This window comes from Lissotriton vulgaris, chromosome 12, assembly GCF_964263255.1.
Source record: "Lissotriton vulgaris chromosome 12, aLisVul1.2, whole genome shotgun sequence".
Lineage (NCBI taxonomy): Eukaryota > Metazoa > Chordata > Amphibia > Caudata > Salamandridae > Lissotriton > Lissotriton vulgaris.
Genome location: NC_141700.1, coordinates 771,606,151 through 771,622,365, shown reverse-complemented (window position 1 = coordinate 771,622,365; position 16,215 = coordinate 771,606,151). Strand labels below are relative to the sequence as shown.

General features: G+C 54.9%; 1 protein-coding gene across 2 annotated transcripts in view; it reads left to right on the top strand.

Moving 5' to 3' along the window:
• GIGYF1 (GRB10 interacting GYF protein 1) overlaps window positions 1–16,215 on the top strand; it is a 1,483,862-nt gene that overhangs the window by 1,288,231 nt on the left and 179,416 nt on the right. The window lies entirely within an intron of this gene.

The following is a 16,215-nucleotide window of genomic DNA, read 5'->3' as shown; positions in this document are numbered from 1 at the left end:
GGCAGGCCTTGACAATCCTGAAGGCAGAGTGCTTGGAATCGTGTGAGATGGTGCTCTGGCATGAGCTGAGCCTGTCTGCAGCTTGCGGAACCAAGTCCTAATAGCTGTTCCATGATATCGCATACCATATACTCTTAAGTGCATTATAATCCTCGCGGTTAAATGCTATCTTTGGTATTGCTTTATCAAAACATGTCGAGTAAGGTGTCATACGAATTGGAATACTAACCCCTCGCCAATTCTGGCGACGGGATTAGCATTCCACCCTTCTAGAGGGACACGACATGTATGTAACTGTGAACCCCGGTTAAAGTTAACTGAAGCCTCAGCTCCACAAAATGGATGCTGCCACCACAGACACGAGTCTGACCCCCTGCAGCTGGGAGTCCTCCCAGCAAGGGGAGCCTGGACAAAGGGTTTCCTGTCAGGGGCGGTGCTAGCACCGTCCCAGACATGGTTTTGTGTATCCTGGGTAGGCAGGGCTTTTCAGGAAGGTGACTGCTGAGTGGCACCCCGGTGCTCACTACGCATAGGCCAGTCAGAACCAGTTCCAGGGGCACACCAGCCCCTGGCCTGGGGAAGTCCGGCAGGGGAGAGGGGTGTAACCACCCCCCCCCTCCTAGTCCCACCCATAGGCAGGACCTAGTCACCGGGTCAGCCCCCTTTTTTAGTATAAAGATAGGAGCGGGCCCCCTGTTCAAATTAGATCATCTTTGGAATCAAGATACGACTTTCTTCGAAAGGACTTCACGATTTCTTCTTCAAGATTCTCCCTTGTGGCTAAGGAGTAGTCACCCTGCATCAAGCGGGCACCATCCTAAGAAACACTGCGGTCTGCTGCAAGTCCTTCTTCACGAATCCGACGACCCAGCTCGACGAGACCCGGCTTCCCTGGCACCTCTGACCTCTACTCACCTCTACAGCAAAGCTGAGAACCGTGAGTGCGACGAGACCTCGAGGGACCGACGATCGCCAAGACTGCACGACATCTTTACTGCAAGCCCACCGTGTCCTCCACTGGTGAGTGCTTTGGGGTCCGAGAAGCCCCGACCCTGCGCAGCTCCAGCACCCAAGGTCAGCCTCCCTGCATCTCCACGATCTGCGTGGGGCCCTTCTGCTGTTTGCTGTGCACCGCGTTGTTTGGCTACTAGCCGGCTGGCTTGTGGCCTTCTGAACGACGCCCAACGACTTCACGACTGCTGGTCTGGTTGCTCCAGACTGGCCCTTGCTTCCTTCTTGAAGAGAGGCACCCCGGACCCTCCTGGTCCACTCCAGACGCCATTTTGAGTCCACCGCGTGGGCTTGAATTTGCCAAGGCTTTGTTGCCCAATCCTGGGTCCAGCGACGCCGACAGCTTCAATCTTCGTGGGACAGCTCGATCCTCCATCCTGGTCGCCGACAACGCCTCCTGGTCCGTGAGATCTTCGAGCTCAAGCGTCACCCACTCACCTTGTCGAGGTGGCTACCATCCGGTGCCCTCCTGGTGCCCACTGACTACTGGCTAGTAGTCTCGAACTTGGTCCCCTCTGCTTTCAGGTGTCATCTATCTTCGAGATCCAGGCTTGGATCCAACTGAACTTTCTTCACTGGTCACCGGCCAGCATCTTTTCTTCCGGCTCCTGGTCCGTCTACGAGGATTCCCGACGTCTTTTCAGACCTATGCAGCTGCAGCCCCTGGGCTAGGTAACTTCGGCATTTCGGTGCCCCAGCATAGCCTCACTATCCAAGGGTCAGAATCTACTTTCGTTTTCTCCCTACCAGGTCGGGTTCGCCCGAGAACACTAACTTTCTACTTCCTAGCTACCATAGACTTTTGTCCGCATCTCGCGTGAGAGTGCACACACTGCACCCGAGTCCCCTAGGCCTCCTAGAAGTAATCTAACGATTCCCTAGTCAAGTCCTAGCGATTCCAAAAGCTATTAGTACTGTACTTACCTGCTAGGAATTTCGCATTCCACTTTCAGAGTATATGGTTTTCCGTGCCCCTCGGGCATTTGTATATACTGTGCTAACTTAAGTATTTTTGTAAGAGTTTTGGGTTGTGCTTAGTACCCTGTCCTCATAAAGAGTACAGGGCTGTTGTGATCTTTAATAAATATCTGTTTATTTTCATAACACTTGTGTGGTGTCCTTTCACTTGGTGTTCAAGGGGTATATGTGTGGTAAGCAGCTGGCTTAACACGCCCTCTCGAGTCTTTAGCCTTAGACTGCTCGTATCCATGCTACTAGGATAGCTGGTCTATAAGGTTGACTTACAACCAATCATCAATAAGGGTTGCTGGACTGATACATAGTGTTCACTAGAATAGTGAGCACTGCATATCAGGCCACCTTCTCACAGGCACAACAGCAGAAGATGCATATCAATCTTTTGGAGCTGCTGGCAATCTTCATGGCACTAAAAGCGTTCAAGTTCCACCTCTGCAACAAGGTCGTGTTGATCCGGACGGACAACATGACTGCCATGTATTACATCCAGAAACAGGGAGGCACACACTCCACGCAGCTATCTCACCTAGCCCAGAGCATGTGGAAGTGGGCCATTCAGAGGAACATCTACCTCATGGCGGAACATCTCCCGGGCATAGACAACCAAATGGCGGACCTGCTCAGCAGGCACAGTCCTCAGATGCATGAGTGGGAGATTCACCCATCGGTGCTCCAACCATACTTCCAGCAGTGGGGTCATCCAGAGATCGACCTCTTCGCCACAAAAGAAAACGCAAAATGCCAAAGCTTCGCCGCCAGGTTCCCACACCCGCAGTCTCAGGGCAATGCGATATGGATGAACTGGTCAGGCAGATTTGCGTACGCATTTCCCCCAGCCCCACTCATACCGCTGGTGGCGCGCAAACTGAGGCAGCACTGCATGACGCTCATCCTGGTTGCTCCAACATGGGCACGGCAAGCTTGGTACACCACGTTCCTGGCATTTTCAGTGGTGCCACACCAACGGCTGCGCCTCACTCCCAGCCTCCTCACTCAGAGCCGTGGAGACATTCAGCACCCAGATCCGCAACAGTTGAGCCTAGCGATTTGGCTCCTGAGGTCATAGTTTGGCTACCTCAACTTGCCCCCTGAGTGTATGAACATCATCAAAGAGGCAAGGCGACCTACAACTAGGGCGTGCTATGCAGCCAAATGGAAACGTTTTGTCATATACTGTTCCAACAATGACATTAATCCGCTAGATGCGTCCACGCAAAACATTATATGTTACTTGCTGCATCTGTATCAATGCAATCTAGCGTATAGTTCCATTAGGATACATTTGGCTGCTATGGCCGCTTATCTTCAAAACAGGCAGCATCTTTCCCTCTTCCGAGTGCCTGCCATTAAAGCCTTCTTGGAGGGCCTTAAGAGTCATCCCTCCCAGACACCCTCCTTCACTCGTCAAAAATCTAAACATCGTTCTCACCAGGCTCATGGGGCCCCCCTTTGAGCCTCTTCATTCTAGTGAGATGCAGTTTCTTACATGGAAAGTGGCTTTTCTGATCGCCATCACATCGCTACGAAGAGTCAGTGAGCTTCAAGCCCTGACAATTCAGGAGCCCTACCTACAAATTCATGCTAATAGGGTAGTGCTGCGCACCAACCCCAAGTTCATGCCAAAGGTAATCTCGCAGTTCCACATTAATCAAAACATAGAACTGCCAGTTTTTCTTTCCAAACCCAGATTCGGTGGCAGACAGAGCACTGCACACCTTAGATGTTAAAAGGGCTCTCCTCTATTACATCGACAGGACGAAAGACTTTAGAAAGACTAAACAACTGTTTGTTGCCTTCTCTCCACAACACAAATGCAACCCTATTTCCAAATCAGCTAGAGCCAGATGGATTGTTAAATGCATTCAAATCTGTTATGAAAAGGCTAAACGCACTTTCACAGTTCCCCCAAGAGCGCATTCCACACGCAAGCTAGGGGCATCCATGGCTTTCCTGGGTAACATTCCTCTAGAGGATATATGTAGAGCAGCCACATGGACCACCATACATCCATTTACCAATCACTACTGCGTAGATGTACACTCCAAACAGCAAGCTGCTGTAGGACAGGCTGTTCTCAGAACTCTCTTTCAGACTGCTGCTGCTGGCACGGGCAACCGCCGCTAAGGAGGTAACTGCTATTTATTCTATGCCCAGATATGAATTCAGCAGCCCACATGCCTCGAACGGAATATGCTACTTACCAGTATGCATCTGTTCTTGGCATGTAGAGCTGCTGACATTCATTTCGCCCACCCTCCTCCCCGGTGCCTGTCGCAGCTGTAGCACTCAGAATAATTTTCAGGCATGGTCATCACTTTCAGTACTACACACCATCTCTGCCACAATGGCGAAAAACAATCTGAGGATGGAGAGGATGCCCAAGCGCACTGTAGTCCAGGGGAGGAGCCACCTATCTTGTGATACTTCGAAGACTCTTCCAGGACAACAATGTGCAATCATCCGGACCCAACACTAGGCTGCGATCTATGCACAGATATGAATGTCAGCAGCCCTACATGCCAAGAACAGATGCATACTGGTAAGTAGCATATTCCGTGCCTCTTGGGCCGTTATACCCACTCTCTGTGGGACACGGTCGCGGCCGTGCTGCCAAAATGTCCAGAGGAGGCCCGACTAAACTCACCCAAGTCCTTGCGGAGGATCAAGATGCGGCACGGTATTCCATACGGTGTAGACTGGATACAACAGACTCGCTAGGTAGAGCGATGGCAACGACGGTGGCGATTTGTCGCCACGCCTGGCTGAGGTCCGCCAACTATTCGGCTGATGTCCAAAACACCATTTTGGACATGCCGTTTGATGGCCGTTGCCTCTTTGGCGACAAGGCAGACAGTGCGCTTGAGCGCTTGAAGGACTCCAGGGCTACGGCCAAATCCTTCGGCCTGTCGGCCCTGCGCCAGCAACCTGCTACCTTTAGCTCCTTTCGTGACCAAGGAAGGGACGCCCCCACACGTCCTGCCAGCCACAGGCCACAGACTAACATCCAGCATGGTGGCGCACGTGGTAACCGCTGTGACGGTGCCCGGGGACAACGGCGAGGCCAGTCAACTTCCACCCCTGCAGCATCCGCCTCAAAGCCTTCCTAGTCCGAGCTTTCAGGCCCACATGACGCCAGTGGGGGGCAGGGTTCGCCATTGTAGGAGAGTAGGGTCTGCAATCCTATGATCACCCGGACTTTTTGCTTTTGTTTCACTGGTTTACGACTTTCTCGGGCTGCGGGCCTGCTAATCAGACCCACCGCCTAGCTGTTCTCTCTCTAAATTGATACATGTACCTTAGGTGCATTACCCAATTGGAACTGGGCCACCCTGTCAGACCCTGTAACTCAGGGCATCGGTGTACCCAGGGCCTACCAGGGGCTGAAGCATGTATTATGCCATCCCTGGATGGCCGTCTAAATCTGACACAACTGGCTGCACAACAGCTGGGGCAACGTAGCGTACCCGCTCGTTGCTTTAGGTATAGTAGCCCTATATCTAACCACACAATGGACACCCGAGTTCCTACCAGACACTCCTATGGCAGGCCTTGACAATCCTGAAGGCAGAGTGCTTGGAATCGTGTGAATTGGGTTCTGGCCCGAGCCGAGCCCGGTTGCAGCTGGCGGAACCAAGACCCAATGGCTGTTCCATGATAACGCGTGCCATATCGGTAACTTCGGTATTGCGTTATCCAGACATGTCGAGTAAGGTGTCATACGAATCGGGATGCTACCCCCTCACCAATTCTGGCGACGAGGTTAGCATTCCGCCCTTCTAGAGGGACACGACATGTATGTAACTGTGAACCCCGGTTAAAGTTAACTGAAGCCTCAGCTCCACAAAATGGATGCTGCCACCACAGACACGAGTCTGACCTCCTGCTGCTGGGAGTCCTTCCAGCGCGGAGAGCTTGGACAAAGGGTTTCCTATCTGAAAGAGACACGTTAGTGATAGATTCCTTACCTTAGAATATCCCCAGGCGTCAGACTGGATCCGGAAACTTTTGCGTAGCAATACCCCTGCGTGCTGGTAGGCGTCGTCTGCGGCTCCGCGTCCGTCGTCGGCGTCGTGAGCGCCGGGATGACGTCATCGGAGTACTTAGACGGCGCCCATGCGCGCTGACGTCAGTTCTTCTTTTTTCCGCGCCAGCTAGCGCAGATCCGGAAGAAGCTCTACCCCCAGTCACTTTTTGACTGACTGTTTTTGATCCTTTTTGATCTTCTCTTAGTCGACTGTCTCGACTATCGGTGCCAGGGATGCCCGGGTTCAAGCCTTGCTCGAAGTGCGGCCGACTCATGTCGGTCACGGATCTCCATCGCCGGTGCCTGAAGTGCTTAGGCCTCGACCACGACGATCGAACCTGCGTCGACTGCCGGGCTCTGACGTCGAAGGCTAGGCGGGAGCGGTCCCGCAAGCGTCTCGAGCTGAGGCACTCGGCCCCGCGCCGCTCCAGGTCCCGGTCCCACGGGAGGTCGAGGGACAGGTCGCGAGGTCGGAGTCATCGACGTTCCGGGAGTGGACACCGATCGTCTGGTTCCAAGTCCTCAGGTAAGAGGCATGAGAGGTCGGAGCGACACCATCGATCCTCCGACCCGCCCCGACGCTCGCTCGATGCGGCCGGGGACTAGGGCGACACCGCCCACGCGGCTCCGCGGGAGTCGCAAGCGTCGCCGCCTGCCCCACACCTTCGGGTCCCTGGGCACGGCGCGTCGCAGGAGGAGGTCGAGAGGTACCTCATGGCCATGAGGGCCCTCCCTCCTCAGTCGGTTCCCGTGGCGCCTTCGGACCGATCGGCTCCGTCTGGAGGTCCTTCCGGGTCGGGCGCTTCGGCCCCGACGACGTCGGGTACTTCGGGCCCGGCGCCGCTGGCGACTTCGGTCCCGGCGCCGCGCGACCTCGCTGGATCCGGCTCCGGATCCGGGACCTCGCCGGTCGACCTTACGACCTCGCCGGCGCCGTCCCTTCAGGTGTCGTCCCCGGCAGCCGATGTGGTTGCCGACCCCAATGCTCCCTACGGTCCTACTCAGGTGTCGGAGGGGCGCCGCTGGGCGCCGATTCTGTCGGCCTTCGGAGACTTCTATCTCCACGAGGAGGCCCTGGCTGTTAATCCTGGTCTCCAGGAGCCAGGTGACGAGGAGCAATGGGAGGGGTCCGAGGACCCTCTGGCACGTGATTGCCAGTCGCATCAGGACTGGACATATGAGCTTGGGGAAGCCAGTGGTATTGACACCTCGCCAGACACTGGATTTACGTCGCCCCCGACTGTGGCTTCGGAGGCGGGTTCTGCTTACAGCGTAGTGTTGACGAAGGCAGCTAAGGCCTTAAACCTTCAGCTCCCCGTCGTGGCCGTGAGGACTAATCTCCTCACTGAGGTCCTCAAACAGCAGTCCGGCTCCACGGAGCCCCTTCTGCCGTTCAATGAGGCCTTGTGTGACGTTCTGCTGGGCACTTGGTCCAAGCCCGCCACAGGCCCCCCTGTGGACAGGAACGTGGCCAGACGCTACCGCCCGGCACCGGGCGACCCATGCTTTTTGTCCACCCATCCCACCCCCGAGAGCCTGGTCATCCAGGCCTCTAACTCCCAATCCGCATTCCCGTCGGCCCCGCCCGACAGGGAATCCAAGAGATATGAGCAGTTCGGGAAGAAGGTCTTCTCGTCTGTGAGCCTAGGGCTACGGTCTGTGAACACCAACTGTCTCTTGGGCCGCTACACCCACACCCTGTGGGACACGGTTGCGGAGGTGCTGCCACAATGCCCTGAGGAGGTCAGGGCTAAACTCAGCCAATCCCTTGCGGACGGCCGAGATGCGGCACGTTTTTCTATCCGGTGTGGGCTGGATACCACGGACTCACTGGGCAGGGCGATGGCAACGACGGTGGCGGTTCGACGCCACGCCTGGTTGAGGTCCGCCAACTTCTCGGCCGATGTCCAGGCCACCCTCCTGGACATGCCGTTTGATAGCCGTCGCCTCTTCGGCGACAAGGCAGACCATGCGCTGGAACGTTTCAAGGACTCCAGGGCCACGGCCAAGTCCTTGGGCCTTACGGCCCCACGCCAGCAATCGGGTGCCTTTCGCTCCTTTCGTGGCCACGGAAGGGGCGCCCCACCACGGACCGTCAGCCACGCGCCGCAGAATGTTCAGCAACACGGTGGCGGCCGTGGGAACCGCCGTGGCGGTGGTCAGGGCCAGCGGCGAGGCCAGTCCACACCTCCCTCAGCAGCCCCCGCCTCAAAACCTTCCGAGTTTTCAGGCCCATGTGACGCCTGTGGGAGGCAGGGTTCGCCATCACCTCTCCCACTGGCATACAGTCACTTCGGACAGGTGGGTGCTGCAAATTGTCCGAAGGGGTTTCTCCCTCCCCTTCGAGTCTTCCCCTCCATCCATGCCACCTCAATACCACCGTGTGTCGGGGGATCACTTGCAACTTCTGCAAGAGGAGGTTTCGGCCCTCTTGGCCAAGAGGGCCATCGAGCGCGTTCCTGGGCCAGAAGTAGGACGTGGTTGTTACTCCCACTACTTTCTGGTACCCAAGAAGGGCAAAGGGGGCCTACGCCCTATCTTGGATCTGCGGAACGTCAACGGCTTCCTCCGGACGGAGAAGTTCAAGATGCTCACTTTGGCTCAGGTCCTGGCTGCCCTGGACCCGGGAGACTGGATGGTAGCGTTGGACTTGCAGGACGCCTATTTCCACATCCCCGTCCTGCCGGCCCACCGGCGTTACTTGCGGTTCATGGTAGGCCAAGAGCACTTTCAGTTTACCGTGCTCCCCTTCGGCCTTGCCAGCGCCCCACGGGTGTTCACAAAGGTGATGGCGGTGGTCGCAGCCCATCTGCGCAGACAGGGGATATCAGTCTTCCCCTACCTCGACGACTGGTTGTTGAAGGCGGGCTCGCCCCAGTCAGTCGTCAGCCACCTCCAGACTACGGCCGACCTCCTGCACTTGCTGGGGTTCTCCATCAATGTGCCGAAGTCACACCTGTGTCCCTCTCAAAAGCTCCTCTTCATCGGAGCGGTTCTCGACTCGGCGCAGTTTCGGGTTTACCCACCCGAACAGCGGGTTCGGGATATTCAGGCTCTGATTCCGGTATTCAGGCCGTTATCCCGGGTCTCGGTCAGGTTGACGCTGCGGCTTCTGGGGCTGATGGCCTCCTGCATCCTTCTGGTGCGTCACGCCAGGTGGCGGATGCGGGCTCTGCAGTGGGACCTGAAGTTTCAGTGGGCCCAGCATCAGGGCAACCTGTCCGATCATGTCCTGATCTCGGAGGGCACTGCGAAGCAACTGCAGTGGTGGCTCACGGACCGCGACTGGGTCAGTGGCAGACCCCTCTTCCTACCCCAGCCGGAGCACGTAGTTGTGACGGACGCGTCCCTCCAGGGCTGGGGTGGCCACATGGGAGAGGCGGAGATCAGAGGCCTCTGGTCTCCGGCGGAGTCCCGGCTCCACATCAACCTTCTGGAGCTGCGGGCGATTCGTCTTGCACTGAAGGCATTCCTCCCCTCTGTCAGGGGGAGCGTAGTGCAAGTGTTCACCGACAACGCCACCGCCATGTGGTACTGCAACAAACAGGGCGGTGTGGGGTCGTGGACCCTATGCCAGGAGGCTCTGCGCCTCTGGCAGTGGCTGGAACATCAGGGCGTGACCCTGGTGGTTCAACACCTGGCAGGCTCTCTGAATGCCAGGGCGGACGAACTCAGCCGCCGGTGCATGATGGATCACGAATGGCGTCTGAACTCGGACGTGGCGCAAGGTCTCTTTCGACAGTGGGGAGAGCCTTGGTTAGATCTATTTGCCACAGAAGAGAACGCGCAATGTCAGCAGTTCTGCGCGTTGGAGTTTCCAAGGCGGCGCTCGCTCGGAGACGCTTTTCGTCGCGAGTGGAGCTGCGGTCTGTTGTACGCCTTTCCGCCTATACCACTTCTGCCCAGAGTGCTGAAGAAGATCAGGCGCGACCGGGCCCAGGTCGTCCTTGTGGCTCCGGACTGGGCATGAAGATACTGGTATCCCGAGCTACTCAGCATGTCAGTCGATCCCCCGATTCGTCTGCCTCTTCGGGAGGACCTTCTGTCGCAGCAGCAGGGGACGGTCCTGCACCCGAACCTGTCCAGTCTCCACCTACAAGCTTGGAGATTGAGCGGCGGCAGTTGAGGCCATTTGACTTGCCTCCCGAAGTCTGCGATATCATTCTGGCAGCCAGGCGTCCCTCCACAAAGTCGGTATACGCCTGCCGGTGGAACAGATTTGTGGCATGGTGCACAGCAAAGGCTGTGGATCCTCTCTCTGCACCCCTCTCGGAAGTGCTGCTCTTTCTTCTTTCCCTTGCCCAGCAGGGCTCTGCTCTGGGCACTCTTAAAGGGTACCTTTCTGCTCTATCAGCCTTCTTAAGGCTACCAGATCAGCCTTCTTTATTCAAGTCCCCTATTGTAAGGAGATTTCTGAAGGGCATCACGCACATGTTCCCCCCTGTTCCCTTCGTGATGCCCCAGTGGGACTTGAATCTGGTTCTCACCTATCTGATGTGTGCTCCCTTTGAGCCACTTCATAACTGCCCCCTTCGTCTCCTTACTCTAAAGACGGCATTCCTGGTTGCCATCACCTCTGCCAGGAGGGTGAGTGAGCTCCAGGCTCTTTCTTCTTCTCCACCTTTCCTGTCTGTTCATCCTGATAAGGTGGTGTTACGTACACGGCCTTCCTTTCTGCCCAAGGTTGTCACGGCCTTCCACATCGGGCAGTCCATCACTTTGCCCACCTTCTTTCCGCCTCCGCATCCCTCGAAAGAGGAGGAGAGGCTCCACCGTCTGGATCCAAAACGTGCGCTCTCCTACTACCTAGATCGCACACGCCAATTCCGGGTGGATGAACAACTCTTCGTTGGTTACGTGGGCGCGAAGAAGGGAAAGGCTGTGCACAAGAGGACCATCTCAAGATGGATCATCTTGTGTATTCAAGCATGCTACTCCATGGCGAGGAAGGAGCCCCCGGCTGGATTGCGGGCTCACTCCACTCGGGCCACGGCAACGACAACTGCCCTGGGCCGCGGTGTCCCCCTGCAGGACATCTGTTAGGCAGCCACGTGGGCCTCGCTGCACACGTTCGCAAGACACTACTGCCTGGACAGTCAAGTCTGGAGGGATGGCTTCTTTGGACGTTCCGTCCTCCAGGACTTTCTGGTGTGATATTGGTTCGCAGACCCACCACCGGGGTTGGTATTGCTGGGGTATCTATTCTAAGGTAAGGAATCTATCACTAACGTGTCTCTTTCAGATGCACAAGTTACTACTTGTGTAACGATATATCTGTAAGAGACATTAGTTAGTGATAGATTCCTTACCGCCCACCCATCCTCCCCGTTCTGCGAACCGATATCTAGGGTTAAGGTGTGAGAAGGTGGCCTGATATGCAGTGCTCACTATTCTAGTGAACACTATGTATCAGTCCAGCAACCCTTATTGATGATTGGTTGTAAGTCAACCTTATAGACCAGCTATCCTAGTAGCGTGGATACGAGCAGTCTAAGGCTAAAGACTCGAGAGGGCGCGTTAAGCCAGCTGTTTACCACACATATACCCCTTGAATACCAAGTGAAAGGACACCACACAAGTGTTATGAAAATAAACAGTTATTTATTTAAAGATCACAACAGCCCTGTACTCTTTATGAGGACAGGGTACTAAGCACAAACCAAAACTCTTACAAAAATACTTAAGTTAGCACAGTATATACAAATGCCCGAGGGGCACGGAAAACCATATACTCGGAAAGTGGAATGCGAAATTCCTAGCAGGTAAGTACAGTACTAATAGCTTTTGGAATCGCTAGGACTTGACTAGGGAATCGTTAGATTATGTCTAGGAGGCCTAGGGGACTCGGGTGCAGTGTGTGCACTCTCACGCGAGATGCGGGACAAAAGTCTATGGTAGCTAGGAATTAGAAAGTTAGTGTTCTCGGGCGAACCCGACCTGGTAGGGAGAAAACGAAAGTAGATTCTGACCCTTGGATAGTGAGGCTATGCTGGGGCACCGAAATGCCGAAGTTACCTAGCCCAGGGGCTGCAGCTGCATAGGTCTGAAAAGACGTCGGGAATCCTCGTAGACGGACCAGGAGCCGGAAGAAAAGATGCTGGCCGGTGACCAGTGAAGAAAGTTCAGTCGGATCCAAGCCTGGATCTTGAAGATAGATGACACCTGAAAGCAGAGGGGACCAAGTTCGAGACTACTAGCCAGTAGTCAGTGGGCACCAGGAGGGCACCGGATGGTAGCCACCTCGACTAGGTGAGTGGGTGACGCTTGACTCGAAGATCTCACGGACCAGGAGGCGTTGTCGGCGACCAGGATGGAGGATCGAGCTGTCCCACGAAGATAGAAGCTGTCGGCGTCGCTGGACCCAGGATTGGGCAACAAAGCCTTGGCAAATTCAAGCCCACGCGGTGGACCTAAAATGGCGTCTGGAGTGGACCAGGAGGGTCCGGGGTGCCTCTCTTGAAGAAGGAAGCAAAGGCCAGCCTGGAGCAACCAGACCAGCAGTCGTGAAGTCGTTGGGCGTCGTTCAGAGGGCCACAAGCCAGCCGGCTAGTAGCCAAACAACGCGGTGCACAGCAAACAGCAGAAGGGCCCCACGCAGATCGTGGAGATGCAGGGGGGCTGATCTTGGGTGCTGGAGCTGCGCAGGGTCGGGGCTTCTCGGACCCCAAAGCACTCACCAGTGGAGGACACGGTGGGCTTGCAGTAAAGATGTCGTGCAGTCTTGGCGATCGTCGGTCCCTTGAGGTCTCGTCGCACTCACGGTTCTCAGCTGGGCTGTAGAGGTGAGTAGAGGTCAGAGGGGCCAGGGAAGCCGGGTCTCGTCGAGCTGGGTCGTCGGATTCGTGATGAAGGACTTGCAGCAGACCGCAGTGTTCTTTAGGATGGTGCCTGCGGATGCAGGGTGACTACTCCTTAGCCACAAGGGAGAATCTTGAAGAAGAAATCGTGAAGTCCTTTCGAAGAAAGTGGTATCTTGATTCCAAAGATGATCTAATTTTAACAGGGGGCCCGCTCCCATCTTTATACTAAAAAAGGGGGCTGACCCGGTGACTAGGTCCTGCCTATGGGTGGGACTAGGTGGGGGGTGGTTACACCCCTCAGCCATGCCGGACTTCCCCAGGCCAGGGGCTGGTGTGCCCCTGGAACTGGTTCAGACCGGCCTATGCGTAGTGAGCACCGGGGTGCCACTCAGCAGTCACCTTCCTGTAAAGCCCTGCCTACCCAGGATACACAAAACCATGTCTGGGACGGTGCTAGCACCGCCCCTGACAGGAAACCCTTTGTCCAGGCTCCCCTCGCTGGAAGGACTCCCAGCTGCAGGGGGTCAGACTCGTGTCTGTGGTGGCAGCATCCATTTTGTGGAGCTGAGGCTTCAGTTAACTTTAACCGGGGTTCACAGTTACATACATGTCGTGTCCCTCTAGAAGGGTGGAATGCTAACCCCGTCGCCAGAATTGGCGAGGGGTTAGTATTCCAATTCGTATGACACCTTACTCGACATGTTTTGATAAAGCAATACCAAAGTTAGCATTTAACCGCGAGGATTATAATGCACTTAAGAGTATATGGTATGCGATATCATGGAACAGCTATTAGGACTTGGTTCCGCAAGCTGCAGACAGGCTCAGCTCATGCCAGAGCACCATCTCACACGATTCCAAGCACTCTGCCTTCAGGATTGTCAAGGCCTGCCATAGGAGTGACTGATAGGAATCTGTGTGTCCATTTTAGGGTTAGGTATAGGTATACTACACCTACAGCAAAGGGTGATTACACGACTTTGCCCCAGCTGTCATGCAGCCAGTTGTGTCAAATTTAGGAGGCCAGCCAGGGGTGGCATAATACATGCTGCAGCCCCTGGCAGCCCTGGGTACACCTATGCCCTGAGTTACAGGGTCTGATAAGGTGGCCCAGTACCAATTGGAAATGTACCTAGGGTACATGGAATCCATTTTAAAGAGAGAGCAGTAGGCCTGGGGTCCTGATTGGCAGGGTCCCAGGTCGACTATGTCCAAAACCAGCTAAAACACAGGGCAAAAAGTTGGGGGCAACCATAGTCAGGATGTACCTTCCTACACAACCCCCCCCCAAACGAAAGGAGATAAGGCTATCCTTGCCCAGGTAAGCCTCTATTACCTAAGTGGCCATATAAGGAAGGACCAGCTCTGGCTTGGTTTCCCCCTGTGTCATGGTCCACTAGGCAACCCCTCACCCTAACGGTATCTGAGGGTCTCCACCATAGGGAATCTCTGTCTCTGGTGTGTCTTGGGAAAGAAGAAGGCTGATGCTGGGATGGAGTACTGAAGTGAGGCTCCTCTACCTTTGGGCTCAACTTCCTCCAATCACCATCCATCATATGTGCCTTTCTTTCTTTAGCTGAGATGCACTGAGCTCTCATGGTCAGCCTCTGGCTACCTAAAGCTGGAGGCTGGGTCCCTCTGTTTGGCTTACTGGAGGGACAGGTCAGGTCTGGGGTTTTTAGGCCCCATGTTTGGCTGTGCCCAACAGTGTCCAGCTGTGGGAGTTCCCTAACTACTTTTAAGGGGGATCCCTCAGGAGTCTGACTTATTTTCACTTGGCTGGGTTTACCAGCTTCAGTGACCCTAATCTGCTGATTAAGTGGTTCTTTTGGACAGGGGGCCCTTTGGGGTCCACCACTGGCCTCCCTGGTCTCTTCAGCCCTGGGCTGACTGAGGCAGGGTAGAGAGGTGCAGGTTACCTGCTCCAGACTGGGTCCCACCTGGGAAGGGTCCACTGCCATCAGGGGCTCTGCCAGGCTAGGCCTGACTACCTCTGGGGCAGTCCCTTCAACAGGGGTAGAGTCAGTTCCCTGAGGAGGCTGGCTCTCACCTAGTGTCTGGGAGGGGGAAGACTCTTCTTCCTCCTCAATGCTCTCTGTTTGAGTGGAGTGATCCATTGTTTCAGGCTTCACAACCTCACTATCTGTCTGAGTAGAGGCTGAGACCATTTCAACCTTGCCAACCTTTTCAGGAGGGCACTCAGTTTGTGTTTGGGCTGTGACTGTCACAGCCCTCCTATCCTGTTCTGGAAAGTCTGTCTGAGCCTGGGCAGTGGCTACCACTGCCCTTCCAACCTTTTCAGGGAGGACTGGTGCTTGGACTGGGGCTGTAGCTATTACTGCCCCACTAACCTGTCTGGATAGGCCTATCATTCTGGAATGAGTTTCTTGTTCCACCTCAGCCCATGCTGAGAGTTCCAGGTCATTCCCCAGTAAGCAATCTACAGGTAGGTTATCTGTCACTGCCACTCTCATGGGCCCTGTGACATTACCCCAGCTGAGCTTGACTACTGCCATGGGATGCCTTCTCTTCATTCCATGAATGTCTGTCACCTGATAAGTAAAACCAGGGGTCAGTTGAGCAGAGGGGACCAGATGGTCACTCACCATGGTGAGGCTGGCCCCTGTGTCTCTGAATGCCTCAACTTTCTGACCATTCACTAAAACTTCTTGTCTATACTTGCCCAAAATGTGGGGTCCAGTAGTGAAGTTGGCAAACCCCATGCCAGTCTCACAGACAAGAGTGTGGTCAGGGAACCTGGCTAAGCCATAGTCCTCCTGATTGCCCAAAGTAATGCCCACCACATTCTTGGGGGTACTCCCACCACCTGGGGGATTACCACTAGTGGTAACAGGAGGTTTAGGAGTATTACCTGGGGGTACATTTCCCTTATTGCCATTTTTAGGGCAACTGGCATCACTTTTGTAATGGCCCACCTGTTTACAGGTATGACAATAAGGTTTCTTTTGCTCTGAAGGAGTGTTCTGGGACCCACCACCCTTGTTGGAGTTTTGGGGCCCTTGGGAAGTCTTCTCTGTGGATTTATCCCCACCCTTCTCTTGAGGCTTGGTTGATTCCTTTTTCTGGTCACCACCCTGGTTTTTAGGCCTAACCCTGGTTCTGACCCATTTGTCTGCCCTCTTACCCAATTCCTGTGGAGAGGTCAACTCAGAGTCTACCAGGTGCTGATGTAATAGCTGGTTCTGACAATTATTTAAGATTTGCTCCCTCATAATTAGATTATACAATCCTTTAAAATCAGTAACCTTACTACCCAGTAGCCAGCCTTCAAAAGCCTTAGTGGCACAATCAACAAAGTCAGTCCAATCTTGAGACTGAGTTTTCTGGGTGTCTCTGAACAGCATCCTGTATTGTTCAGTGGTTAAACCAAACCCATCAACC